We start from the raw sequence: 15,834 nt of genomic DNA on the forward strand, positions 1-15,834 counted from the left end.
GTTAAGTGATAGCCTTGAGACTTTAGGGACATCAAACATAGAGTTCAAGGACCAGGACTGGGGAAAAAAGGGGATTTTAAACCTTAGCCATCAATAATTATTTGATTGATGTACCTAGTTAAACCTCTTAATTTTACAAAGAACCGAGGATGATTTGAGATTGACTAATTTGTCCAAGTAAGTAGTTTTATTCTAAGTATAAACAATTTAAGTTGTTTAATTATGTTTAACTGCCCTAATATTCTAAATTCAAAAGGATTTCCACCTATTCTCTAGCAGGGTCCACCAATACACACCATATTAAACTGAAACATTTTTATCCAAACAACTCAAAAGCTATTTCTTTGGTATCTATGACTAATAGCTGAAAGTTATTTCTGTGGCAGAAAAGATAAGACTTTCTAAAAGTAAAGTTTGTGATGTGCTGCTTAGTAGATAACTCTCTGTTCACAGTAAATGATGACTTTAATTTAAAGCATGTGTGGTAATTTGGAATATCAATAACACCTGCACTTATGGCATATGGTATCCCAGAAAACAGACTTTGGAAATCAATCATGAACTCAACTTGAAACTAAGAAGTTTCTAGATGTCAACAAACACATGCTCTAGCTTACTGACACTAAATTATTATAGTAGCTGAAAACTAATTTTTAAATTCAGTCATAACTATAAGTGCAAAAATAATTAAATTCTTCAATTCATACCAATTTACTGGTTTTGGGGGGGTACCTATCCTGGGGTTTGAATTTAGGATCCTGAAGCACTGTTACTGGGTTTTTTGTTTATTTGCTCAAGACTAGTGTGCTACCACTTGAGTCACAGCTCCATTTTGAACATTTTTGGTAGTTAATCGGTGATCAGAGTCTCAGAATACTTTTCTATCTGGGCTGGCTTTGAACTTCAGTCCTCAGATTTCAGCCTCCTGAGTAGCTAAGATTACAGGTATGAGCCACCTGTACCTGGCCCAATTTACTTTTACATTCAAGAATAAGAAGTATGCTTAACATTTATTTTAAGGGAATGGCTTATTGGGCTGGGAGTTTGGCCTAGTGGTAAGAGGGCTTGCCTACATGCATGAAGACCAGGTTCCATTCCTTGATACCACATACATAGAAAAACTGGACATGGTGCTGTGGCTCAAGTGGTAGAGTGCTAGCCTTGAGAAAGCCCAAGGACCATGCCCAGACCCTGAGTTCAAGCCCCGTGACTGGCAAGTGGGGGGGAGAGAATGACTTGATATTTTGAGCTAAGTTCATAAAAAGTGAACAGTATATAAAATAAGTCCCCACAGGGTTCTTTCCACTATCACAGAACTCTCTCTCTTTATTTTATTAAATTGATATTTTACAGGAAAGATCTAGCCTTTGAGGTCGTATGTAAAACTAAAAATATATCAGGGAATGGCTTTAGTACCAAGGGCACTTCTTCACTGAAGAACTAAAGTACTTAACAATATACATACAAACATTTAAAAATCATTCAGCACCTAGTCTGCACGCATGGCTCAAGTAGTTGAATGCCAGCCATGAGTAAGCATGCTAAGCAAGCAGGAGGCTCTGAGTTCAAGAGTCTCTACTGATAAGGGAGAGAGAAAGGAGTAGGGAGAGGGGAGAGAGAGACAGAGAAAAGGAGAGAGGGATAGAGAAATAAAAGAGACAAAATTACAACATAGTTACTTGAAACAGAAAAGACTAAGTGAGAAAAGCAATAAAACTGCAGTTCAGATAGCACTAACAATAGTCTTAGTTTTTATTATGTGTACCAGTTTTGGGTGACGGGTACATGGAAGATTTGTACTATCTTTGTAACTTTATTGTGAGTCTAAAATTATCACAAAGTAAAAAGCCTATTTGGAGGTGGTGGTGTGTCTCAAGTGAACAGTAGCATCCTTAAATGAAAAGGCCAAGCAAGATCAGAAGTGCCTTGAGTTTAAGCTCTCTAGTACCTGCACCAAAAAAGAAGGAAGCAGGGTTCCAGAGAGTGGCTTAGTGGTAGAGTGCTTGTCTAGTATGCACGAAGCCCTAGATTTGATTCCTTGGTACCACATACACGGAAGGTGTGTAAAGCCAGAAGTGGTGCTGTGACTCAAGTGGTAGGGTGCTAGCCTTGAGAAAGCTCAAGAACAGTGCCCAGGCCCTAAGTTCAAACCCCAGAACTGACAAAAAATGAAGGTGGGGGAAAAGAAAGAGGGGGGAGAGAAAAAGAAAGAAAATTTTAAAGGGCAAACACTGCCCAAAGCTGAGAAACTACTTCTTCTCAAGATGATTGTAAAAAAGTCTAATCAGAAAAAAAAGTCAAAAGTCTAATCAGTATTTACTTTCAAATAGCAAAGCCTCAAGGGAGGGTAAGACAAGCTCACCCCCCCCCAAAAAAAAACCTAAATGCTATCCTCCTAACTTTTAAAACAAAATCAGGCTCAAAATGAGAGGAATGAAATAAAAGTCTGAAACTATCCCTCAATGGAAAATGAAGATAAGAACCCTCTTGAAGGTGTAACAGATTTTGTATGTAATGTATAACGTACATAAGGTACAACAGGGATAGACAACCAAGCAGATTAGGGTATTCTAGAGGTTCAAAGGTTCAAACATAGTAAAGAGCCAAGGTGTCAGGGGCTCACACTTGTAATCCTAGCTACTCAGTAGGTTGAGATCTCCAATTCACCATCAAAATGCCAAATGTAGAGCTATAGGTCAAAGTGGTAGAGCACTATTCTTAAACAACAACAAAAGCTCAGAGATAGCACCCAGGCACTATGTTCAAGTCCCCAAACCAGCCACAAAAACATAGTAAGGATTAATAAGGATAAGTATCTAACATTTCCTGTGTACTCAAAGATCAAGAGTATGAATCATTCCAAGTATTCTGTAAGGAGGGTAATATTTTATCTATATTTTATAGATGAGATGTTCCATGGATAATGGAACAGAGATTTGAAGGCAGGCATCCTATCCATGCTTTCAGCCACCATATTATGCACGACAGGCTTTTGAGGATCCAGGCAGGGAAAAATTGCCAGCATTTTAAAGACCAGAATATGATATTTACCTTATCCTTAACCTCCTCCAAATAACCAAGTGCTCTTCCCAATGTATGGGGAGTTCTTGCTCATGCCAGGAAGAAAGAGAACCTGGCTGGTCGTGAAGTCTACAAGATTGCATTCATAATCTGATGTGCTTGGTACTTGTCCTTCTTGCTGAGACAGTTATACATAAAAGTTAGTTTTTATAGTATTATCAGTATTCAAATTCGAAAATGTTGGGCTGGTCTGGGAACCTGAATACCATATGCAACATTTTTTTTTCTGTGGGGAAAAATAGTGCTGATTTCAAAAGAACAAAACAAAAATATCTTTATAGATCGTTTAGAAAGTGAGACTCTCATAGACTCTAGCCTTATGGATGCCAAGATCATTAAATTTTAATAAAGGCACTGCAGTTACTCAATCTAGTTTTCCTTATACATCAAAGAGGCATAGCTCTTTATACTTAACATGATAGAAATGGTGCTACTGGAAAAAAATAGCCTAATATTTTATGGATTTCCTGTACTGTGGCCAATTTTGGATGGAGTCATCATACCATTATGTTGACCATAGCAGTAAACATACCATTTCCACTATCTCCCTGAAGAAGACTTTAAAATTACTAAATACATATTTCACAGTTATCCCACTCCCAGAACGGAAAGGGCTACCAATTCAGGAGGTTAAAAAGCAGGAACAGCAGTAATGACCAAGACAATGTCAATAATATCAAGAATGACTTTTTAAGCATTTACAATTGCTAGGCAAGTTTTAAATACAAAATATCTTCTGGCTCATTTAATCCTCACATGAGGTAAATACCACATTATCCCCATTTCAAAAATGAGGAAATAGGTCAGAGATTAAGCAATTTGCCTAAGAACGCAGAGTTAGTGTCAGAAGATCTGATCAGCTGAACATTTTACCCTCAGAGATCATGTTTTTAACCACCATATTCGGTATTAAGAAGTCATAAGCTTAAAATAAACATAGGGTACATACTCAAATTCATTCTTTAATTAGAGTGGTTTGGAGCCCCCCAAAAGGCTTGTCTGGCTTTTATAAGGAATATTTCCTGCAACCAAACTAAGATTAAATACATTTATGAAGTACACATTTAAGTGTATTTGGCTTTGCTTTTATCACTCTGAAATCTTCAACTGTTTGAGCACCACAAACAGTGGTTAGCAATATGTTACTGAACGGACTAATAAAACTGTATTTTAAAAATTTCAGGTAAAACACATTGTCCATGTTTACCCTTAAGTAAACTATGGTAAAATAACTGCAAGAGGGCCAACTCTTTGAAAAATTTCAAAACATCAGGAAGAAGTGAGAACTAGATATTCCTTTCATGACAAATTAAAATTTTGTTCTTTCAATAGCACTGTAAGATCTGCTTTAACAACAAATGTTAAGTTGAGATGAACTAAACATTAATTTTTATTTCAAAATATGTGCTTAAAGAATTCCTCATTGACAAACTAAAAAGCCTATTGCTTACTTCCTAGAAGAGCCAAGTGATCCACATGGCAAACTTAATTTTGTTAGCTAAAGTACACTACTTGTTATAAAAAAACAGGCAACCTCCAGTAACTTCAAGAGAACAAGTTGATTTTTTAAATCGTCTATTTGAACCTCAGATCTTGGCTTCTGAAGAAACAATTATTAGTGTGCTAGGTTTGCAAGTCAGCCCATGAAAACCTAAACATAAAGTTATAGAAGTGTAACAAAATACCAAACCTTGTGTGGACAATATTTCTATGGGAAACCCCATTTAGCATTCCAACTAATATAAAAACTACTACCCTGCTCCACTGTGTCCAGGGAGTAGAATAGAGAGATCTTCCCTCCCTAACTGGGAGTCTGAGCTTCTTTAGGATCCTCCGCCTTCCAGATTATGGCACAACAGAAGGAAAGGTATGAATGGGGGAAAAGGCAGAGCTGGGATGGGAAAAGACCTGGGGATGAGGAAGGCAAGACTTACTCAGCAGAGTAAGATGGAGGGTGAGATATATCCATAAGGAGAGATAGGAGTATGAGAGATTGGTAGAGGGCCTGTGAAGAGGATGAAGGAAAAGGACCTGCTCCAGCTGCACACCACTGTCTACAACCTTTCCTCTTTCATACTTAAAAAGAGGGGAAAAATGGGGTGCAACCGGCTCACATCTGTAATCGAATCTACTCAGGAGGCAGAGATATGAGGATTGTGGTTCCAAGCCAGCCTAGGCAAGGAAGTCCAAGAGACTTATCTCCAATTAAGCACCAAAAAAGCCAGAAATGGAACTGTGGCTCAAGTAATAGACCACTAGCCTTCAGCAAAAAAAAACCTGTCAGAGCCTGCACCCAGACACAGAGTTCGAGCCCCAAGACTGGCACAAAAAAATGTGATGAGAATAGAAACTGAACCCTGGGTATAAGGGATTGGTGACTTACACAAGTAACCCTAGCTCCTCAGGAGGCTGATATCGGAAGATCCTGGTTCAAAGCCAGCTTAGTTAGGAAAGTTTTGTCTCAAAACAAAAATTCTGCCAAAAGTTTTAAGTGGAGGTGTGGCTCAAATGGGATAGCTCTAGCCTTGAGTGAAAAAAAGCTTAGGGACAAAGCTCAGACCCTTTGTTCAAGCCTCAGAAGACTGCCACAGAAAAAGAGAAAAGAGTCCTTCCTCAGGTTATTCTCAATCCCCTTTTCAAGAAAGAATGAGGCCTTTTACTCTTCCCCCTTGATGTGTTAGAGCACAGGGATTTAAAGGGGAATGAACTTAGGGAAGTTTTGGAGCCCTCTTTGTCATGATTCATCCAGTAAAGACTTCACTGTCAGCTGGGAACTAAGGTAATGACACAAACAGCTAGAGATAGAGAGGAAGGAAAATAAGCATGGAGAGGAAGGAAGGAAGGATGTAGGATATTGTAGAAGCAAGCAAATAACAGATCTGTAAATGAATTGAATTATAATAAAATGCTGTTAAATATTGACTCCATTTGATTTCACTTTTAGACAAATATCTGTGGCCAAGGTGATAATCTAATATTTATCTTGAAGAATGTATGAAAATAAACTTCTAGCTATATCTAAGACAATTTCCTGGTATCTTTTATGTAGTGAATAAAAATTAATTCAGCAAGGCTTCTTTTTTTACTTGGTATGCATTCAGTTACATTATCATTTGTCAAGTTTTTTACTCTAATAGCCCAAATATTATGAATAATAGCCTTCACAAGTGAAGTATATTTAACCCTTTCTTGAAAGTACAACTATAATTATGAACTTGCTCATTCATTTAAAGGCTGCCAGGTCTCCAAAGTATTATTTAAAACAGCCTCATATTCCACACTACACACAGACACACATGCTAATGATGTATGCACTGAGTAACACAAGAATTGTTTTTCCTTTTCTAAGAAAAGACATAGCTATTTCACCAAATGTTCAAACAATTTACTTCTTCAAAAATGGAGCAACAAACTCCAAATTGCACAATTTTTTTCTAGAATTTCTGGGCAAAGATACTTTCATAAGTAAACTCGACCAAATAAGAGTATAAGGATCACTTAGATATCATGTTTTACCCTCTGATTCTATGGGGTTCTTCCAGTTGAACTCTACTCAGATGTGAGCCATCTCTCTTAACCAGAGATAAGGGTCAGTATGACAAGCAGAACAGCACATCAGAGAAGCAACAGCAGACACCAATGAGAAACAAGGTGACGCTCCACCCTCACCCAGAAAAATATTCCTAGCTATTTCACCAACGACTCAGATACTGCATTAGAACCTCTTAAGTCTGGTAATTACTAGCCCTTTTAAGAGATTATGCTGATTCACAAAACAGCTGCTGTATTTTCTGCAAAGCATGACCTAAGCCCAAAACCTTTGCACTGAATTGAAGAGGAGAAAAACAGGGTGAGCTATCCACTATGCCTATTCTAGAGAAGGCAAGGATGTATAATTGTATACATCCCAGTTACCATTAAACAAACTCAAATCCCTAAACAAAGCTGATATATAACTTTGGCAATGTAATTTTAAATATTACTGATTATTGAATTATTAGTTATTGAAACATCAAAACTACAGACTATTAAGAATCTTTCCAGATTAGAATTCTGCTCAAATGTTACCCCTGGCAAGAAAATGGACACATGAAAACAAACAAACAAAAAAGCCTTGCGATTATCTTTAGTCAAGGACATTGAAAAACTTTCAAGATTACTAACAGAACTGAAAAAGTTTCCTTATACCACAAATTCTCATTTTCATAAAATGTCTTCAGTCAGCATTTAATGTCTGCAGAATGTGGAAAATGAATTAGACACTAGACACATGTGTGTTTAAGTTCTAGATCTGCAGTGTACCAGGTATATGACCTACCCAGCTATATAAACTACAGAGCAATACCAGAGGTTACTGTGGTTATCTCTGCAATAGAGACATTATCTTTAGCACAGGGTAACTATAAGGATTAAATTGAAGTCCACATTACCTACAAGCCCAGTGTCTGGATATACTCAATGGCAACTCAATTTTGTCCAACACAAATTGTACAGTGTGGTCTATAATTAAGGAGAAGAATGTGTCAAATAAACATGAGAAAAATTCAGGGTAATTGAACATAGATTATGTTCTGTCAAATGTAAAGATGGAACTCACATATTTAATATTTACCTTTGCTGAAGTCTAACTCTCTTGAGTTTTAAGCCAGTTAGGGGAGGGAGAAATCTAAAGTTCTAAAAGTCCCTATTACACACTGATTTAAAACTATCTATTTGTATATGCTTGCATTCTTCCAGTGCTCATAAAAGATGCAAAATTTACCATGACAGATGATGCATTTTTAAAAAATTTAACACTGCATTAATTCAATCAACTCTCACCACATCACAAAACCCTTGCTTGATCAAAATATGTCTTACACGTTCTTGTGTACAACTGCAGAAAATTCCTAAGGCAAGGAAAACTGTAAACCTCCCCAAATGAGTAAGATTGCAACAGAACTTCTTTGGTTGAATTGTTGTTTTATCCTTTTCATTCCTGTTCTACAAACCATAAGTAAAATTATGCCAAAATTATTTCCTGATACATGTCACTGAAGAACAAATTGAATTGAAAGGTTCTGTCCAGATCGAAAGTAACAAATTTTCTTGAAAGAGCTGAAATATTTGTTTCAGTAATGACAGAAAATGCCTTATATTTTAACATATCAAGCAGTACAACTTTGGCTTTTGAAAAGAAATGCACCTTACTTGTACTAAGTAAGCTTTATTCAAGTTTTTGACAAGTTATTCTCCAACACACACCCTGCTTTTATACACTGTAGGAACAGACACATGAGGTATTAAACTTACAGAACTTCAACTGAAAGTAACTTTTAAGTCTCCTTCCTGGACCTCAGAGTTCCTTTAATGGAATCTCCTTTAAATGAATGTAGATAGTGTCTTTCTTTTCTTTTTTTTCTTTCTTTCTTTTCTTTTTCTTTCTTGTTACTCCACACCTGCCAAGAATTATTTGCAAATCTCATCTACAACCATTATTGCTATTATTACTACTACGCTTTCCCAAGTCCCAACATCCTCAACCCAGTCACCCTGAGCTCTGCTGGTCACCGCACAACACCTCACTGAGGCGTGAAGTCCGTGCACAGGTAACACACTTCTCCATGTTCAAGAACCCGCAAGGCATCCCCTCTGCCCTAGGGACGAACGTCAATCAAGCCACCGTGCCACACACACACACACACACACACACCTCACCCCGCATACAGACAGCGCGCCTCAGCCACTCTCTCACCCCTTGGCCTCTCTGCCTTTTGGGGCGTCCGGGACCGGCGCGGACGCGTCAGGCCCGGCGCGGATCTCCTGCAACCCCGCAGTTCCTGGTGGCAGCTACAGTTCGAGGCCCAGCGAAGCCCCCGGGACACCTGCAGTTGTGCACACGCTCTCCGTCGTGGGCATAGGATGACTAGAACGACCCCGGGGCACACCCGACGCCCTGGCTCGGGCAGGTGCCGGGCCTCCTCCCAGACACTCACCCAGCGCTCACAGCTTCTCCGACCGTGGCTTCGCCCTCACGCCCGCCGTCCGCTCGTCTGCTCCCGCGGGGGGGTCCGGGCCGGTGTAGCTTCCCCGCCCGAACCCCCTCGGGTGCACGCCTTGCAAAGCCCAGATCCGGTGTGAGCCGCCGTCGCCACAGCCGCCACCGCCGCCGCCGCCGCCCCCTTCACTTCACTCCCTCCTCCCTTGATGTGTCCCTCCCACCGCGGCCCGCCTCGTATTTCCTGGATCCGGTCTCGGTGAGAGCTTGGCAAGCGAACCTCCAGCTTCAGGGATTCCGTCGGACGCCGTAGCTCGCCAGGCACAAAGATGGCGCCGCCGGGGACTGCAGTAGGCAATCTCGCGAGGCTTCCCCCACAGGAACCGAAGGGCGCCCCTCCCTGCACACGCACAGAAAAGGTGATAAATTATCCTGAACTGACGCTCCCCCATATCGGAAATGGGCAGTACTGCTTACAAGGGAAGATTATTGCGCCTGCGCCTAAGCTTGGGCATGACGCATGCCCAGAGAAGCCCCTGAATTTGGACGTAGTTCTCTGATGTCTTACCTGTTTACTCTATAGAGGTGCCCGGGAGTGAAACCCGAGAAGGGTTTCGCAGGACCAGGTGGCAAAGTGTAAGGTGTCCCTTAAAAGCTTGGTAACTCTCAGAATGTCAAATACTCTACACACTTTTGCACCCACCAACAGTCCTCTACTACTTTGTCCTCTCTCTTCCTATTGTGACCGTGCTCCTTCTCCATCCTATTAGTTGGTTCAGGTTACCAAGAGTTTACTACACACTTAGAGAAGTGCTTCACACCAGCCACAGCCGTTCTGTTGTTCACCAGCTAAATTTGTCTTTAATTTTGGTAGTTCAAAAGCCTTCTAGACCTCATACAAGTAACTCTTTTTTTCACTTGTATTTTACCTTGCACATGCATTTATTCAAACGTGTGTTCAATTTCTTGTGTGCCAGGTACTGAGGAAACACATATGCTCTTACCACTGGAAACTATTAGCCTGAGAAGGTAATGTATAAAAAGAAATGTCTAATGATCATAATTTAACACAATAAGTTCTGTGATAGAAATAAGCAGAGGGAGCAGTGATTGATATGGAAAGGATGTTATGATAATTCCTTTCAAAGGAAATTATTCAAAAGTGTCACTCAAGCTTTAGTCCACTCAATCAAAGCGGTTTCAAGTAACAAACCACCTTAATAATTTTTAACATGAGTTAACAGAAAGAATTGATTATTAGGAAAATGAAAAGTGCCAAAGAATTCTGTTTCACTCAGGTAGGAACTGTGCCTGTTCTGTCTGGAATAAGAGGGACAAAGAGAAATGAAAGAGATTGATGTAGGTGAGATATTTAGAAGGGCATTTGTGGAAGCAAAACTCAGGCCTGTGAAAGCAGCACCCATTGGCATTAACATTTCAGACAGGACTCACAACACTGGACTTGCAAGTGTAGGAGTAGGAAATCTACAAACTGAATCTAATTGCTGCTATGGAAAAGATATGAGCTTCTCCTTTAACAGTTCCAGTGTCCCTTCAGTCTGGGTTTAAGAACAAAACATGGAGTATAGAGCTGAATTTTACCTATACATATTAAAGCAGAAGTATGTGGTAAGAGAGAGAATCCATGTACTTTTATCACACACCCCACAAATTGAAGACTATATCTTGCTAGAACACTTGCACAAATATGCTTCAACATCAAAGCTTCAGGCCAAGCGAAGTACCCTCTGGGCAACTTAAAAGGATTCATGAATGCTTGATGTAGAAAAAAAAAACACTGAGATTTTTGCTTATTTTGTAACAAATTCAGACTAAGGCAACAGCTTTGCTCCACAAAGTAAGCTGAGGTTAGCCTGTCTCTGCATTCTTGCTCCACCATTGTAAATAGGAAAATTAAGGGGATAGGTGGGGTTTGGAACCATGGGGGAGAATGATGAAAGGAGTAACATCAATCAAGATGCATTGGGCTGGGAATGTGGCTTAGTGGTAGACCACTTGCTTAACATGCATGAAGTCCTGTGTTGGATTCCTCAGTACCACACAAATAGAAAAAAAAAGGCAGAAATGGAGCTGTGACTCAAGTGGTAGAGTGCTAGCCTGGAGCAAAAGAAGCTCAGAGACAGTGCCCAGGCTCTCTAAGTTCAAGTCTAAGAACTGACAACAAAAAAAAAAGATGCATTGGCTGGGTGCAGTAGCTCACACCTGTAACCCTAGCTACTCAGGAGGCTGAGAGCTGAGGATCATGGTTCAAAGCCAGCCCTGGCACAAGAGAACATGAGAATCTTATCTCCAATTCACCACTAGAAAATGGAAAGTGGCTCCTCGGCTCAAGGGGTAAGGTAGTAGCCGTGAGCACTATGATCCCCCCCCCACGACAAAACAGTACAGTTTACTCATAAATTGATATGTTGAATTGAAATTGATATCCTCTTGTACAATTACTTAATGATAACAACAACAATAATAACAATAATGGAGTCATCCTAGTCTACAGCAGCGCAGAATGGCTCAGCCACTACATCACTTCCAGCCACCAAGAAGGAAAAAGCTGGGGCCGGGAGTTTGGCCTAGTGGTAGAGTGCTTGCCTAGCATGCACAAAGAACCGGGTTCGATTCCTTGGTACCACATACATAGAAAAAAGCCAGAAGTGGTGCTGAGGCTCAAGTGGTAGAGCTCTAGCCTTGAGAAAGTCCAAGGACAGTGCTCAGGCCCTGAGCTCAAGCCCAGGACTGGCAAAAAAAAAAGAAGGAAAAAGCTACCCAGTTCCTTTAAGCTCATGATCTGGAAGTTGTAAACAACCCATTGGCCAGAACTTAATCATATTATTGCATTTGTTTACAAGATAAAATAGATAAAAATTCTATTACTTTGTAGGGGAAAAGACTGAGAAAAATCATGACAATCTCCCTAGAATGATAAAAACTCAACCTGCATTTATAGTTAGATCATGTTGTCACTCTTGCTGCCAGTAAGAAGCCTAGAATTATGAGAAAATGATCTTTCCTATCTATACTTGAACTTCTATTTCATAAACTCCTTTCCCCAACTCCACCAACTAACAATAGTTTCTTCTCCAGGAGTGATGAGGATAGGAATAGAGTTGGCCAAGATATTGCCTTACATGATTCTATCATAAGATGTCTTTGTCCTCTGTGGACATGGCAGATACCTCAAATAGTTCCACCTCCTTCTCTCCCTTCCTCCATCCCTTTTCTTCTCATTCCTTGTTTTTAGATTGTTTTGAAATATAGGTCCGATTAGCACTGAAATCTCCATCCTCCTTCCTCCTCCTCCTCCTCCTGAGTGCTGGGATCACAGGTGTGTGCTGCTACCACACCTGACTAGTCCTTTCCTCCTTGATTTATTTTTGGTTCATTTTCACGCTCCTACTGGAAAGATTTGATAGCATACTCGAGCCCATAAATGATACTCTTTCCTCAACCCTTGGTCTGTTTTCAGTGTTACGGTCTTGGTTGTCAGTGCCTTGTGGTCAGTTGGCATCCAGATGCTGACCTTTCAGTTCAAGCATGATTCTTCTGAATGCCCATCACTGCATAGTTCTTAAAATACTGAATGAATCTTTTCTGACATCTTGTCTTCCTCTATTGCTTGTGGAATATCCACAGCTTCTTTTTTAATTCATTTTAATTTTGTTTATGTGGTACCAAAAACTTGAACCCAGAGCCTTATGCATGAAAGCACTCTACCACTAAGCCACATTCTCAGCCCCCTTTCATGCCCCCCAACAGCTTCTTACTGCCAGTATCCACTCACCATGTAGACCTCAGGCAGGGCACAAAGGACTCAAGCTTTTGTAAAACAAAAAAAAATATTGTAAAACATGTACAGAGGGCCTATATTTATATGTCAGGTAATGACTATATTTCTGCTTGAACAGTGTCACCCTCTCTGATTTTCTCCTTCCCATCCAGCTCCTCCCTAAGTTATGTTCATTTATTTGCCAGTTGTAGGGCTTGAACTTAGGGCCTGGGCACTGTCCCTGAGACTCTTTGTGTTCAAGGCTAGCACTCTAGCACTTGAGCACCACTTCTGATTTTTTTTTGCCAGTCCTGGGCTTGGGCTCAGCGCCTGAGCACTGTCCCTAGATTTTCTCAAGGCTAGGGCTCTACCACTTGAGCCACAGCACCACTTCTGGCTTTTTTGCTACGTATGTGGTACCAATGAATCGAACCCGGGTCTTCGTGCATGCTAGGCAAGCACTCTACCACTAGGCCAAACTCCCAGCCCACTTCTGATTTTTGAGTGGTTAATTGGAGATAAGGGTGTCATGGGGACCTTTTTGCTGGTGTTGTCTTTGAACAGTGATTCTCAGCTCTTAGCACCCCAAGTATCTAGGATTACAGGCATGAGCCACTGGCACTTGGCTCAAAGTTGTATAGCTCATTTCCAACATAGTGTCTAATGAGTATCACTGGTGAATTAGTACTCCTTCCTTCCTTCCTTCCTTCCTTCCTTCCTTCCTTCCTTCCTTCCCTCCTTCCTTCCATTCAGAGACAAATATCTGATTCATGAAAAACTCATATGTCCTTTCTATGCTGAATAAGTATACTGTTGTCATTGGTGTTACAGAAAGCTAGCTATAATCTGAATTCTGATTAAGAGGCAAATAGGAAGGGAAAGGGGGAAAACAAGATGATTGGGAGGGGGCGGGGGTGGAAAATGGGGACAAAAACATGAGAAGGGGTATCAATGTGAGAGAAGTAATCTGGCGAATATAAGTGTAACCCCTCTATACATTACCCTGTTAATTTTGTTAAAAAAGTCAAACAGCAGTGTCTGTAGTGATACAAATCTCCAATTTCAAAATCTAAGTGACCATCTCTTGAGACAACTCCCTGGGTATGATCTATAGAGATCCGCAGTTGAATAATCAAGCAGTTGTTGTTATGTTTTGGAGACAAATCTAACTCAACTCTAAGAGGCCCCCCTTTCCCACTGGGAGAAAAAATCTGCAGTAGTTCTTCAAAGTGAGTAGCTAATAAACATCTCCCTTGTAGTCTTCTTTTATTTGAGCTGGAGGAAGTGTTTGAGTGATAGTCATAGAACCAGTTTTGCAACCTCCTGGTGTGCCCTACTGAAAAGGGCCTGGACTCTCTCTTTAGAATGGAGTAGAATAAAATGTGTATTCTTTTCACAGACATCCAACCTATCCTATGTACCATTTCAGGTATTTTTGGCTTCATATATTATATGAAATAATCTATTGACATGGAAGTAACCATTTTAAAATATAAAAGTCTAAAATAGTAATTATTGTATTTGTGCATTATGCAGTGAGTCAGCAATTTGGGCTCAACCTTCTCACCCTAAGGTTATTCATAGTGATAAGAATATGTAATGTCACCCCAACTCCATAGAATATAATCTACAAACTAAAATGTTAGCTTGGGGTCTCATAGGCCATTTCCTTTCACTGCCTGTTTTTTGTTTTTTTTGTGTGTTTTTTTTTTTTTTTTTAGTGAGGAGTTGCCTAAGGAGAGCTGTGGTTTTCATTGTGCAAATTTTACTTTGTAGTGAAATGGCCTCTTTGTTTTAGGACAATACTGTATGAGATGACCATTTTGTAAATTTGAACAGTGGTGCTAGTGGAGCAACTGCAGATAGGGAAGGAAAACTCTTACTAGCATTATGAATCAGTTCTGGAAAGAATGAATTCCGGCCTACAGTCACACACACACACACACACACACACACACACACACACACACACACACACACACGCCCTGTGGAAAAGATCCAAAACAATTCATCTGCCAAAGTAGCTAACTGGTCTCTTTGAGAAATGGTGCCATGCTGTGGGCTGATTTAGTCTCTGTTACTAGTAAATTAATTGAGTCTTGGTAAACCAGATCCTTTACTGAGCCTTAAGGGTGACTCTAGGTTCTATTACAAGGGCTCCTTACACTCCCTTCTTATGGTATAAATCTAAAAGAAAGCTTATCAGCAATGGACTACTCAGGTTACTTGATACCAGGTAATGTAAATTTGGAGTGCTAGATATATATACATCCCTTATTTGGGATGTTGGGATTGATTCGTGGATTATTGTAATCCTATTGTGAGGGAAAGATGTACCATGGGAAATTGAGCTTGAGTGTACTCTTCTCTGGAACAGGGCAAACCCCTGTTTTAGTTAGCCTCTTGCTTGCAACCCATCATGACTTCCAAGCATTATAACTGACAGATTTGCTCCTTCAGTTAAAATGCCCTATGTGTTAATTTTCACTCCCAAGTTGCTGGTGTTGCCTAGTTACAAATAAAATGCTTAACAAAAATTTTCCTTTAATGGGCCAGCAAGGTAGACTTGCTACAGACTAAGTGAGTGAATAATGTTATTGGGAATACAGGAGAGGAAAGCAATAGTTGGGTTAAGGCAAAGCTAACAAATAGGTTGGTGAATTAGGAAACATTGTTATGGAGTGACATCACCAAAATTGTAGTAATAGTAGAGAACACATGCAGTGGTGTTGTGGTGCTCAATCTGGAGTTCTACGCTAGCATCCTGGTCCAGGATGACAGGATTGGATAGAGACTTACCCATGATGTAGTTGCAATCAAGCCTTTAGGCTATTTGACAGGGACCACTGAAGCTGAATGGCACTTCAGAGAGATCCCAAATTAAAGCAAAGATGATTGGCTCTTATAAATATACATCACCTTTGGCTATTGTCCACGTACTGTGAGAGTACATATCTTTATGGAGGACTTGCTTGAAGGCAAGGGACATATATGT

General features: G+C 40.2%; 1 protein-coding gene across 2 annotated transcripts in view; it reads right to left on the reverse strand.

Annotated features, from left to right (window-relative positions):
• Tab3 (TGF-beta activated kinase 1 (MAP3K7) binding protein 3) overlaps positions 1–9,358 on the reverse strand; it is a 55,664-nt gene extending 46,306 nt beyond the window's left edge. For both annotated transcript variants that reach the window (XM_090327023.1, XM_090327022.1), the window contains exon 1: positions 9,057–9,358. The gene's annotated coding sequence lies outside the window, so the exon portion shown is untranslated. The remainder of the gene's footprint in view (positions 1–9,056) is intronic.
• Between the last annotated feature and the right edge of the window lie 6,476 nt (positions 9,359–15,834).

The sequence above is a fragment of the Megascapheus bottae genome, chromosome X (genome assembly GCF_031878675.1).
Source record: "Megascapheus bottae isolate mThoBot1 chromosome X, mThoBot2.hap1, whole genome shotgun sequence".
Classification (NCBI taxonomy): Eukaryota; Metazoa; Chordata; class Mammalia; order Rodentia; family Geomyidae; genus Megascapheus; species Megascapheus bottae.